General features: G+C 40.3%; 1 protein-coding gene and 1 non-coding gene across 11 annotated transcripts in view; both read left to right on the forward strand.

Annotated features, from left to right (window-relative positions):
- Positions 1 to 13,586, forward strand: part of ATXN1 (ataxin 1) — a 421,390-nt gene that overhangs the window by 299,713 nt on the left and 108,091 nt on the right. The window lies entirely within an intron of this gene.
- On the forward strand, positions 8,828 to 8,900 carry TRNAG-CCC (transfer RNA glycine (anticodon CCC)). The gene has a single exon. It is a non-coding gene; the product is annotated as a tRNA-Gly (tRNA).

Consider the following 13,586-nt stretch of genomic DNA (forward strand, 5'->3'; position numbering starts at 1 on the left):
AGTTCATTCTTTCTGTTGTATTGGCTTGGCCATAAAAGTTATTTGGATTTTTCCATAGTTCTGATACAGTCTATGGGTTTTGACAAATGTAAAATGACGTGGGCTTCACCGGTGGCTCAGGGGTAAAGAATCTACCAGCCAATGCTGGAAATGGGGGCTCAACCCCTAGATCAGGAAGATTCCCCTGGAGGAAGGCATGGCAACCCACTCCGGTATTCTTGCCTAGAGAATCCCATGGCTGGTGGGCCTGGTGGGCCTGGTGGGCTGTAGTCCATGGAGTCGCAAAGAGTTGGACATGACTTAGTGACTAAAACAACAAAATAGCATAATGACATGTATCCACCAGTACAGTATCATACGGAATGTTTCACCACCCTAGAAACTCCCCATTCTCCATCTATTTATATCTCCCTCCCAACCCCCAAACCCTTTTCACGGTCATCCTAGTTGCCTTTTCCATAATGTCAGATAGTTGGACCAATACAGTACGTAGTCTTTTTACACTGGCTCCTTTCGCTCAGTAGCACATATTTAAAGGTCCTCCATATCTTTTCATGGCTCAATAACTTACTTCTTTTGATCACTGAATAATATTCCATTGCACAGATTACTGCAATTTATCCATTCACCTACTGAACGAGGTCTAGGTTTCAGCCAAGTTTTGGCAGTTCATAAAGCTGCTATAAACATTCATGTTCAAGTTTTTATGTGGACCTAAGTTTTCACCTCCTTTGGGTAAATACCATGGAGTGTGATTGCTGAATCATATGGTAAGACTATGTTTCATTTTGTAAGAAACTGCCGAAATCTCTTGCACAGTGATTGTACCGTTTTCTGTTCCCTCCAGCAATGAGTGAGAGTTCCCATTGCTTTACGCCCTCACAAGCATTTGGTATTCTGGATTTTGGTCATTCTGGCCGGTGTGTTTAGTGATATTTTGTTGTTTTACCTTGAAATTCCCTGAAGACATATGATTTGGAGCATCTTTTCATAATTTATTTGCTCTCTAAAGATCTTTTGTAGGAAGGTGTGTATTTAGGTCTTTTATGTATTTTTTTTTAATTGGATTGTTTTCTAATAGCATCATTTTTCCTGTAGCTCTATTTTTGCTGTTATTTCTTTTTTAAATCAAGCTGGTTCTTACTGCTCATTAGATTGCTTACTACTGGAAGGCACACTCTCCTTCCTTGATGAACCCATGTATCTCTCAGAGTGGTGTTCACTCTGAGTCCTCCTGAATGTGAGCTTATCTACCTCCTTTTGTACCCAGGCTGCTGCTTTGTTAGCATATCCAAGACAAGAGCAAGAATCAAGAATGTAGCTTGCATAATGTAGATCACAGTGTTTAGGTCGATTTCTGAAGCTGGTGTTAAATTTCAGAAATTCCTTGGCTCCTTTACATTAATTCCTAAATTTTACTCTTTGCTGTAATGATTTAATAGCGTATTTTTAAAATGTTATTTCGGGTGCCTGTTTAGTTTTCCCTGCAGACTACAGAAGTCATTTTAACTTCATCTTTCTGACCTGCTGAAAGCAGTAAATTGACAGCAATAAGTGAGAGGTACAAGCTGCTGTGTATCTGATACGAGGAATTGTATGTTCTATGTGTGCCGTAATAGTTAATGTGGGAGGAAGTCAATATTAATTTCTGAATCACTGACTACATTATATATAATGCAGAGCTTCCCAGCTCATGTGTTACAATGGGCTACCAATACGTCAGCCTTTGGGCATCCTTAAACCCTGAGGTTGGTTACAAAGCCCCTGGTGGGGGTGGGAGGCTGGGGCCTGACCACCTATGCTGGTATGTTGCTGGCCAGGTGTTAGTTTCTCTGTAAGTTGTGCCGAGAGAGAGGGAAGGGAGAGAAAGAAAACACGCGGAGGAGAGAGCCCCAACACTCACCGGCATAATATGAAGTGGGGAAGATAGTGATTTAGAATCCACAAGCATCAGTTCACTCCCAGCTCTCCAATAGCAGAGATTGTGTCTGCTTAGGTCACTGCTCTGTCCTCACACCTAAAACAGAGCTTGTTATATAATAAATGCTCAATAAACATTTATCAATTTAATTCATGAAACACACCTGAATAATAAATTCATCACACGTTGCTTCACCCTCTCTGTTCTTCAATTTCTAGAGCCAGAACCAATTTATTTCTATGTAACAAGTAGAAATTTATATGTAGATAATATGGCCCTTTTTGTGACCTAAAGTGGCACAGTCTACAGCATGGTGCTGGTTAAGGAGGTTGAGGAACCATTGATTCTTTCTTATCTTCTCTTATTTGAATTATTTTTAAGTCTGGACAATGGTGTGGATGATAACTGTGATGATGATAACTATATAATTTGCATACAGCTCATAAAATTTATTGCGTTACATCGATGTAATCCTCAGAGCGACTCTTACAGAAGTATTTCTTTCTGTTCCCATTTTCATAAATGATGAAACTGGTGCTCAGCAAAGTTAAATGATTGTGGAAGATTGCACAAATGGTACATAACATACATGGAACTTGAGCCCAGACATTTTAACTTTTTACTTCAAATCTCAAGGACTTTTCATCTGTACCAAACATTATAAGGTTTAATCTAGACTCACTTTTAGGGCTTTCCTGGTGGCTCAGACAGTAAAGGACCCACCTGCACTGAGGGAGAAGGGAGACCTGGGTTCGATCCCTGGGTTGGGAAGATCCCCTGGGGGAGGGCATGGCAGCCCACTCCAGCATTCTTGCCTGGAGAATCCCCATGGGCAGAGGAGCCTGGTGGGCTACAGACCATGGGGTCACAAAGAGTCGGGTACAACTGAGTGACTAAGCACAACACAGAGACTCACTTTAAAGCCTAGATCACCTTCAATTATCATGTTATTTAATACAAATGATGGTGATAAAGTAAACTTTAGGAATGTTTAAATGAGGTAAACATTTCTAAACCTTTTTTGAAAAATGTAGGCTTAAGCTAGATGCTAGTGAGAGTTTTTCAGGTCTAACTAACTCTTAAAGGTCTGAATTAGTGGAGTTTTAATGTGAATTAATGGTCACATTTTCAAAGAATAGTGATTAAATTATAAACCTACCTGCTGTTATAGAACTTGGTGAGGTAAAATGAGATGAGAATAGATGGTGTACTGTGAGAACAAGAAGGATGTGCAGAGGCAGGCTTATGTGGATCCTTTAAATACATTTGATGCCATCCTTTTTGACAAGAAGAAATGCCTTTAAAATTTCACACTGGCAAGAGGAAAAGAAAATCGGCAATCTCTCTTCTTTTTTTACCCTTTCATTTGAATGTTTAGTCACTTTGGTCTACTTCAGTTTTGATTCACAAATGAGTTTTCAGAAGCTGCCCTCCTGTTTTTTTGTGTTTTTTTATGAAATATTTAATTTTTCCTCTGAAAACTGACCCAATCACTGGGACATGAGATGGATACTCCTAAATCTTCTCGTTTTGTCAGCTGAGTTTAATCTTACACTATCTACAAAATTGGGAAAGGTTTTCTCATATAATTCATGAGCAGTTCTGGACATCCCATATTCATCCCTGCATTTAAGTAATTCTCCAAATATTTATTGAATGCCAGCCACAGAATCTTTTGGCCTAAAGAAGCTCACAGTCTTGACTCTGGTTCTTGACTCACCAAACACCTTGCTTCTCTTCCACCAAATTCCAGACTTTCTCTGTGGATACAACTGAATGCTGTTTGCAGAATTCTTCCTGCTTGTAGTGAGCAGCCATCTTGCTCATTAGGCACATTATAAAGCTCAAGAGTTTGAGAGAAAAAGCCAAAGGGATCAGTGAGTAGCTTGCTGTTTGGTTTCCTGGGAAGAGGACTGTCCCGGTGATCCTGGAAGAGCTGTTGCCACCGCAGCTCCCTAGCTGTGCTCGCATATTCTATATATTGGGGCAACATCTTCTGTGTCTTACACAAAGAAAGCGAGGCTGGAGATAGAACCCAGGGGCATGAAAACCTTTTTACCTTTCCAACAACCATGTTTCAGTTCGGTTTGTTCCCCTGTTGGCTTTCAGAGGGGGAAGAAAAGAGAGGGAACTGTTAATTACAAGGGCCACATTTCTTTCAGCTATACTATTTTCAATGCTATGTAATTTGAAAGCTAAAGTGGCAAGTGCTTGCTTTCAAATGTGGAGAGAAGGTGCCCCCTCATTTTAGGCTTCTCTGATAACTCAGTTGGTAAAGAATCCACCTGCAATGCAGAAGACCCCGGTTCAATTCCTGGGTTGGAAAGATCCCCTGGAAAAGAGATGGGCTACCAACTCCAGTATTCTTGGGCTTCCCTTGTGGATCAGCTGGTAAAGAATCCACCTGCAAAGCAGGAGACCTGGGTTTGATCCCTGGGTTGGGAAGATCCCCTGGAGAAGGCAAAGGCTACCCATTCCAGTATTCTGGCCAGGAGAATTCCATGGACTGTATAGTCCATGGGGTCACAAAGAGTCACAACTGAGTCACTTTCACTTTCAGTTTTCATTTAAGGCTTAGAAAATATTGACTTTGATTTAAACAAAAGGAAAAGTCTCCAGGGCCTAGTAATGGGGATTGGTATTGTCAAGAAGCAGACTTTTGTTTTCCTGGTGTTGGCCTTTGGAGGAGTCTGCTCCTCTTTCCCTCCCATTTTTTTATTCCTCTTCTCTGGATCAGGTATGTTCACAGATAACCACTAAGTGGGGCTCAGGGAGGCTAGGATGAGACCCAAGGCTGGATTTCTGGCAGAGCTTCTCCATGACTCCCAGGAACAGGATGAGCTGCATCTGTGGCCTGGAAAGTCCATTTCCAAGATGGAACGTTGATCCCTGTTGCTCAAATAGTCTGGTCAGCGTTCCTTGCAAGGTCCCGAGAACAGAGTGGAAGCTATTTACCAAACACTGTGTCTGGGTCTAGGTGAATTTTATATGTTACTTCCTAGAAGATATACAGACATCTTGACAAGGTGGATATTGCTATCTCTGTGTTACAGATAAGAGAGCCTACACAAAACGGAAGTGAGTCAGCTCAAAGCTACCCTGCTAATAATAAACATGCTGGTTTTGACCCTAAGTAAGTCTGAGTAATAAAACCCATACCCTGTCCACCACATCATATTCCTTCCCTTGAATCAGAAAGTACCCGGCAGGACAGGTGATGGCAGGGGCCATGAAACCACAGGTAGATGAAATGCTTTCTGCCTCCCTCCTTCTATTCTCTGAAAACCCATTCACATATGCAAATACGTTGCATCCATGATGGTTCCAGCCCTTCGCCTGCATAACTCTACACGTGAAAAAGATTAAAGAGACCACGGAGACATTACTGACATCCAAGTATCTGCTATCACGTGGGAGGAAAGTTATACAAGAACTCCATTTTTTTCCTTTTCTTTCCTGTATTTAGACATTGTAGAGTTACAGCAACAATCACCCACAGGTGCAAATATCATCCTCTACCTTTATTTGACGATTTACAAATATTTTTATTATCGTTTTTTCCTTTTCTCTTTTTTGCAGTTGAATCCAAAATATTTATTTTATGACACTGATTTAATATTTTCCATGGTAAAAGTATGCAATAAGGCTTCCCTCATAGCTTAGTTGGTAAAGAATCCTCCTGCAACGCAAGAGACCCCAGTTCGATTCCTGGGTCAGGAAGATCCCCCTGGAGAAGGGATAGGCTACCCACTCCAATATTCTTGGGCTTCCCTCATGGCTCAGCTGGTAAAGAATCCGCCTGCAATGCCAGAGACCTGGGTTTGATTCCTTGGGTTGGGAACATCCCCTGAAGAAGGGAAAGGCTACCCATATAATGTATAGTATTCAATACATTATATGCAATGATGAATCATTTTAAAAGACAAGTATAGAATTTAATACAATAATAAACAGATCAGCAAACATTATTCTCTTATTCACTTTCCAAATTCTAAGGTTTCCTCCACCCTACCCCCACCAACACCCAGGACCTTCTTTACTTTGTCGATTTTTAGTATCAACTCCTTTTTCAAACACAATCTGGTGTGAAACCTCAATATATAAAACTGATAAAGGAAAAATTTGTTAGTATAATGTTTGTTAAAATTCAATGTATAATGCTGACTTATAAAACCCAGAAAAAAGAACAATGAGACTTTGTGGATGAACACAGAAATTTAAAATCAGTGTTACGGATGACAGCTGCAGGCTTTTCTAACTTCAGTTTCCAATTTATTCCCTTTTGTTGTTGTTGATTTTTTTTTTAATATTGTTGCACAGTCTTGAGAAAATAATCTTGGTTCCCTAAAAAAGAGTTGCAAGTAATGATAGGGTATTGTATTTTTTTTTTTAAGAGCTACCTTGCAATCTCAGGGTATTTTTACATTTAAACTTATCCACTTAGAACTTTAAAACAAAAGGAAGAGTAGAAACGGCTTCTTTCAAAGTTGAAATCATTAACGATATGAAACAATTCGCAGTTTTTAATTGGAAAGGCTGCAATTTGGGGAACCAATGGTCGTTTCCTCAGCTAGTCCAAATCTTCCATTAGAGGCAGAAAATACTTTTCAAATTATAACAATAATAAGATGCTCACTGATGTCTTAGGAAAAAAAAAAAGGAAACCTACAAGCCTGGGTGCCCATCTCTGTCTAGTCAATTCCAGAAGGTACAATTTACCTTGTTTGGCATGGTGAGTCCAATCTTTGAATTTCATGCTGGCATTTTGCTATCATACATGATGACCTAGGTCACTGCAATGCCAGTACGTCAATTTTGTTCCACCATTTTCTGCCACACACTTACTTATTATGCCAGAATTCAGAGTTTGCTCGAATCAGAGTATAAATAGTCTAGTTATGTCCCTTAAACTTTTTATAAGCTACTGGTGCCACATCTTACCTTTTTTTCTTTTTTTTAATGTTAATAGTTTTTTTCTGTAGAAGAAACCAGATCATTTGTGCAGTAGAATTTCCACCGTCTGGCGGCTTGTCGATGGCGGCTGTCGATGGCGGCTGTCGATGGCGGCTGTCGATGGCGGCTTTCGATGGCGGCTTTCGATGGCGGCTTTCGATGGCGGCTTTCGATGGCGGCTTTCGATGGCGGCTTTCGATGGCGGCTTTCGATGGCGGCTTTCGATGGCGGTGTTGGGGATGTTCCTTTGTTGTCTGTCTTCCTAGAGAACTGCTGGGAAGCCCTAGAGGCAGTGTTTCGTTCGCTTTGTTTTGCCTGACAGCTTCACAGTTGGTCTTGTGTCAGGAGGCCATTGGTTAGTAGTGTATTTTTTTGCAATGAGATCTTTGTTTAAATTCCTAAATTTACAGGCGATTGCAAATGATGCTAGTCTCATTCTGTTATTCTTTGTCCATTTACTAACAGGAACCATTGTTCTAGACGAGAAACTTCCCCTCACCTACTGTTTGTTTACTCAGCGCTTCCAGTTTTGTATAAAAAGCGGGATGAATACTTGACTCTTATTTACCGGTCTTGAACATAAAATTTGTTCAGAATTTTCTCCTTAGTCACCATTTTTAAAAGTATTACTGTAAACTCTTGAACCTAAATGATATATATCTGGTGTGGTTCAATCAGTTATAGTTTTTACCATTAACTGAGACTCAAATGGCCTCATTTTGACTATTGCCTGCTAACTATTCAGTTTGGTTCTTGAGTCCTTTCCATGTAATACTAGTTTTCTGGGTTTTTTTAATTTATATTATATATATATATATATAATTTGTTTTGCTTTCTAATATGACAGTAAGTTCTAGGTTCCTCTTGTACATTTCCTGCCTCAGACCTGGGATCACCTTTTTTGCAAGGAAACCTGCTTCCTATTAAATATTAATGAGCAATGGCATTTGGAGACCACAGTCTTGGGCTCAGGTGTTCTCATTATGACTGAGTTTGTCATTGTTTCTCAGCCTTTTCAGTGGGCACAGGCAGAGTTAGGAAATGAATCAATTTCTCTCTCTCTCTCTATAGATATATATAAATATATAAATTTAAATATTTATATATTTATAAATTTAAATGTATATATATATTTTAAGGTGAAATACATCATGAGTTTATACTGGTGTGCACTGGTGTGCTAACTCTTCTTGATCTCTTTCGTCTTACTCCAGGATTTTCTATTTTCAAGCGGAAAATAGCAGTTCTCAAGCACACCAACACAATTTACTCATTTTACCCACACTACACTCACCATAATTTCTGAATAAAAATACCACTGATACCCCAACAATATGTTTACTAAAAACTTTTCACTTTTGTTTTGGTTTTTAGTCCTTTGGGCTAAGGATGTACAGTTACTTCATAATGTGCTGGGGTCACTTGGAACAGTTCCTATCTGAATGTTTATGCCAGTAACTAGATAGATCTTCCTTAATATAATACCCTTAATGCACCCCTATCTCTCTCTTGGAGCCCCAAGTTCCTGGCCGCCTTATACCTCTTTCACCTGTTTCACATCATCCTATACCTTTCTCTGAGAGCTGTTTTCACATATAGGCATATGTATTTGTGTGATAATATCATTAATGTCTTTTCTCCCCAAAGAGAAAGCAAGCTCTCCAAGAGTAGGGACCATGCTTGTATTTCTCATTAAGTCCTTAGCTCCTAGTAGCATAGTGCCTGGCATATAGGAGACACTGCATAACATTTGGTTTGTTGAATGAAAAAATAGCTGAGATGTATCACGTGATAGACTGAGATCAGAGGAGAAGAAAGAATGTTCAAGAGCAGATAGAAAATTATGCTGTGAAGTATAGCATCATAATAAGTGGATGGTTATTGATAATATTGAGTCATCAAAGAAAGGTTAAAATGTATTATTCTTTATTTTAAGAGGCAGTTACCAGGACTTCCCTGGTGGTCCAGTGGTTAAGATTCTGAGCTCCCAACTCAGAGGGCCCAGGTTCGATACCTGGTCAGGGAACTAGATCCCATATGCTGCAACCAGGAGCTCATATATTATAACTAAGACCTGGTGCAGCCAAATAAATATTTTTTAAAAAAATAAATAAAAGACAGATACCTAAATATAGCACTGTGAAAGAAACATCTTAGAAAAATTTCAATGTGGTAAGTGAATTTTTAGAAAGTGAACAGCAGTTAATTTTTGTAAATACTTCATTTCCCAATAATGCAGATAAATGTTTTCATCCCACTGTGAGCACAGTGTCCTGTCCCTTATTTTTGCCAATGGAGGCTAAGGGGACACAGAGCATTGAAATTACAGTGAATAAGAAAGGATTTATTGATTTCCATGCCATCTCTTTTCCTTTATCATATAAAAATTGCCAGAAAGCCTTAAAAATGGGCATCAAGGGAAAAGAAGAAACAGTAAGATTCTTGGATAATCCTCAACCAGATAATTAAGATTTAACTGGGTCTGTTTTGATGTGTGCACATGTTTCTGTACATGGAAAAGGATGAACCCACAAATATTATAAATGCCAATTTTTAAAGGCTGTTGGAAAATGCAACCCATAGCATATGGTATCAAATTAATTTGGGGTTTCACTTGTCTCGGTCTGATGTGGGCACACTGAATTATGAGGTAATAGTTTGGCATCCGTGCTTGCAGTGCTTTTTGTAAGCTTCTCAATTTCACAAAAATTCCTTGAGGTCAAAGGATGTGTGGTGACCCTTGTTTAGCAGATGAGGACAGAGGCGTGGAGCTGATGACTGGCTTGCCTGAGCTTTGGAAATAACTCATCAGTAGAGCCAATGAGACCTAGGTCTGTGGACTGTGGCTGAAGCCTCACCATTTCTGCCTTTACTTTCAGTGTTTTCTTTGCCCCCCTTCTCTTTCATGCCATTGAATGCAACCTGTTTCACCCTGCTGCCCATCACTGTTAGAGGGAGAAAGGAATTTACAACGGGATGGGTTGTGTGTGTGTGAGTAAGGAGCTGCACAGCTGAATTCCATCAAGACATAAAAGTACCTGTAGCCCTGGCGGTATTAAAACATCCGAGTGATGTTTTATCATGGCTCTACCAGGGCAAGAGCCCTCTACGTGGCAAGGAGGGGCCTAACCTGGAAAGACCTCTCTCTCTGTTTGTAGTGATAGATCGCTCTTGTCTGCCCACCTCCAGAACCTCTTAAGAGTGTTTGGCTTCTCGTAAAGCCAATCATAAAATTTAATTTGAGGGGAAATAGTTGTTTCTCCTGTAGCCTATGTGAAATTTGGGGTGTCAGCTAATTGCGTTAAAGTTACCAGTAAAGAAGCACTTTGAAAGTGTGAATAACCAGTTACCTCTTGGAGGAGCTACTGAACTAAGGACTAATAGCAGTAGGTGCTGACCTCTGACCTCAGCCGCTGCATTCAAAGTACAAAAGATTCTACACTTGATTCCACAAAATGTGTCTGAATGATACTGCTTCCTATTTATGTGATTACTTTAAAGAATATTTATAGACTGTAAGGAATATTTATAGACTTTGCCAAGGTTTCTCCAAACCTTCACCCAGTTCCTAAATCTGACACCCAAACAGGAAAATAATTTGGTACAGAACCCATCGTGTATTTGTTGAATTGATGCTGTATATAAATGCTATGTGGGAAAGGACTTCTTTGTACTTCTTTAGAGCACACTATTACTGCTATATATTCACTCTATACTGAGAGGTGAGGACTGAGTTCTGTGGTGCGTCAGGAAAGATCAGAACTTTAAGTTCTAAAACATAGCTTTGAGGGATCAGGATACATAGAAACTCAGAATATTTGAACGTCAGCCCAGATGCTGGCAGACTTCCATTCAGATTTTGTCGTGAGTAAAATGTGTACTCGGTGACTAGGTTCAAGCCCTTGGTCATTTATAAGCAAATCTTTCTACTTTTCCTAAATCATTGCCCAAAAAAAAAAAAAATAGGTTAAGCAAATTTTGTGGTGGTGCTTATGCGTGCACAGACATGCACGAGGCCCCTCCAGCTTCCAAACTTGGAAAGCATATTTTAACAGCCCAAGTAGATCTCTGCGTTTGATCTATATCAGAAGCTCTTCCCCCCCCCCTCTTTTTCACATGCTTTTTAATTATATAGCTGAAATGTTTTACCTATTAAATCTGTTTGGTCTTCAAGCTGTAAACATCACAAGCAGCTAATAAGCTTTAGGAAAGAAAAGGAAATTGACATTTAGTATAGAGGTTCCACAAAACCAATGAAAGGCTATGCAAATGAGCTAGAGCAGACAGATTTGCATATCCTTGTTGGTTTCATGATGATAGTCTCAGCGTGAGCCTGGCTGACTTGCCTTTTTACCTCTTGGGATGTGGCATGTACTAGTGGTAGAGCGCCCTACAGGGTCAATTTAACAAGTGTAACATTGTGATTTTCCATGAGGTTTCTCAGAACCACTGAGCAAAATGTGGCAATAAATAGTGGCAGAGGAAACCGATTTTTGAAGTAAATGCTTTGGCAGACGGGGCAGGGAGGGACATTCTATCAGTCTTTAACGTTGCCAGGGAAGGATGAGCAAGTTTTGGTACTGGTGTCATTGCATTTTGAAATAAATATATACCCACCAATTCCTCTGCTCTTTTGTTTTAGTCACTAAGTCGTATCTGACTCTTCTGTGACCCCATGGACTGTAGCCCGCCAGGCACCTCTGTCTGTGAGCTTTCTCAGGCAAGAATACTGTGGTTTGCCGTTTCCTTCTTCAGGGGATTTTCCTGAACCAGGGATCGAACCCTCATCTCCCACATTGCAGGCAGATTCTTTACCACTGAGCTACCTGGGAAGCCTTCCTCTGTTCTTTTGAGAGTGCTACATGCCCAGCACCAAAACTTTTGCTCAGAGGCTGGAGAGATTTTGCAAGCCTCTGTTGGCTGTATCAACACCAGAAAAGTAGGCTAAGGAATCTGCTTTTGCCACCATCCTGTTAGAATAAGAGATAGTAGCCTACTGGCCAAGTTGTGTATTTATTTGATTAATTGTATGTCTTGCCAGACATTGACACGTGGAAGCATAATTGCATGGTGACCAAGAAGGATTTGCTATTGTCAAGACTGGGATTTGAACTATACACTCTGGTGTCCCTTCCCACCTTGGATTCTCATCCGTATGTGAGAGCTGTGAACATTCAATGAGAGAGAAGGCAAATTCTTACCATGCCTGGCTCATAGTAAATGCCTAATAGATACTATCAGAATTTTGAAATACTTTCCAAATTATAATCAGGTTTTCCTTTGTAATATAAAAATTTTAAACCATCAAGGTAACTTTCCAAAGAAGAGAAAGGAAATGAAATCCACCCCTGAAACGGACTTGGAGGAATTTAGAGGGTCTTTTTCCAAGTTGTTATAAAACACCTCTGAAGTAAATTTGCCCATTTCTGCCCACACCAATCCTATAACATTCCAGGAATAAAATCTGCACTTGAGTTTAAAAATAAAATGGTGGAACAAACTGAATTAGAAGTCCTTGGCAGACATCCCCCCCCTTCCCCACCCAGCAGAATGTTCTCTCAATTGGTGGTATTGCAATAAAAAAAAAAGAAGATGTATCTTTTTTAATCTGCCTTTCTTCCTCTTCTCCAACCAGTTATATTTCTTTATCTTAAAAACCCAGTTTGCTTGGATTTGACCTCATCCCTCTGATATCTGCACTCCCACCCCTCACCCCAAATAAACCACATCCGCTCAGACCTTCCTTCCCAAGAAAGCATGGAGCAGGGACGTTCTCTGATGCCGTATATGTGCATGCTGGCCGCGCTAAGCAAGGCCAGAGAAACATGGGAGGGCTCTGCTGTTCTCAGTTGCAAAGACTGCCAAGAAAGAAAAAAAAAAAAACCCACCTCAAATGTATTTGCATCTCTCCCGCCTCTTTTTTTCTTCTGTAAATATTCAAACCCTTTTTAGAGAGGCTTTTGATAATGTCTTATCCCAGCAAATGCCATGAACCCTGGATGTACTGAGTACTCCCAAATCCCATTGGAATGACTCAGTAAAGAGAGATAAAGTGCGGTTGGCAGGACTGGGTAGAGAATCTTGTTATTATATACACAGATACACACACAGGCGCGCACATGTACGCCCCAGCCACCCCCACCCCATCATCACCATGAAAGTTCTGTAAAAACTAGTCATCCTCCTCTCCCTCACACAGGCGGTCGCATCTTTGCATCTTTCCCAAAAAGGGAAGGGGGGAAAGCTTTCTTTGGCTGAGCCATATGCAAAAAATTATGGAACATCTGTGTAAGTAACAACATACAACAAGACAAATTATTGGTGGTAAAAGGCAAAGCCCTTGTTTTAAAAACATGTCTGGAGATAGTGTGTATATACAGAATCTTGCTTTGTGCTAATTACACAAAATAGCTGTCAGCTTTGGGGACCACAGGCTGGGCTCCTCGATACCTCGTGGCCTCTGCAGGATATGCCTTTTCTTGTTCTCTCTTTTTCGTTCTGTCTTCCTTCCCTCCTTCCTTTATTCTTTGTGGCTCTTGTCGAACAAACCATATACCTTTATTACAGTAGTTGCTGTGATTTGGAAAGCTACATAAAAAATGTGGGTGACTTGGGGACTCTCGTCTTGAAATGTACTAGCCCACCCACCCCCCAGCCCTACCCCACCATAACCCCTGATTGGATCGTTCCCATCTAGTGCTGGTCCCAGGAG

Source organism: Ovis canadensis, chromosome 20 (assembly GCF_042477335.2).
Source record: "Ovis canadensis isolate MfBH-ARS-UI-01 breed Bighorn chromosome 20, ARS-UI_OviCan_v2, whole genome shotgun sequence".
Lineage (NCBI taxonomy): Eukaryota > Metazoa > Chordata > Mammalia > Artiodactyla > Bovidae > Ovis > Ovis canadensis.